The 253-nt window shown below is 52.2% G+C and overlaps 1 protein-coding gene across 1 annotated transcript in view; it reads right to left on the reverse strand.

The window, feature by feature from the left end:
• Positions 1-253, reverse strand: part of LOC113981002 (otoferlin-like) — a gene marked incomplete at both ends in the record, with an annotated part of 24,039 nt that overhangs the window by 21,984 nt on the left and 1,802 nt on the right. The gene's annotated exons all lie outside the window — the stretch shown is intronic.

Here is a 253-nt window from a genome sequence, read left to right on the forward strand (position 1 = left end):
TCCAGGATTTGAGGGAAGGAGCTGGATGGATCCAGGATTTGAGGGAATCCTGGGGCTGGATGGATCCAGGATTTGAGGGAATTCAGGGGTTGGATGGATCCAGGATTTGAGGGAATTCTGGGGCTGGATGGATCCAGGATTTGAGGGAAGGAGCTGGATGGATCCAGGATTGGAGGGAATTCAGAGGCTGGATGGATCCAGGATTTGAGGGAAGGAGCTGTGTGGACTCAGGATTTACAGGATGAGGTTGGAT

Source organism: Neopelma chrysocephalum, unplaced genomic scaffold (genome assembly GCF_003984885.1).
Source record: "Neopelma chrysocephalum unplaced genomic scaffold, ASM398488v2 Primary Assembly neopelma1_95809, whole genome shotgun sequence".
NCBI classification, from domain to species: Eukaryota; Metazoa; Chordata; class Aves; order Passeriformes; family Pipridae; genus Neopelma; species Neopelma chrysocephalum.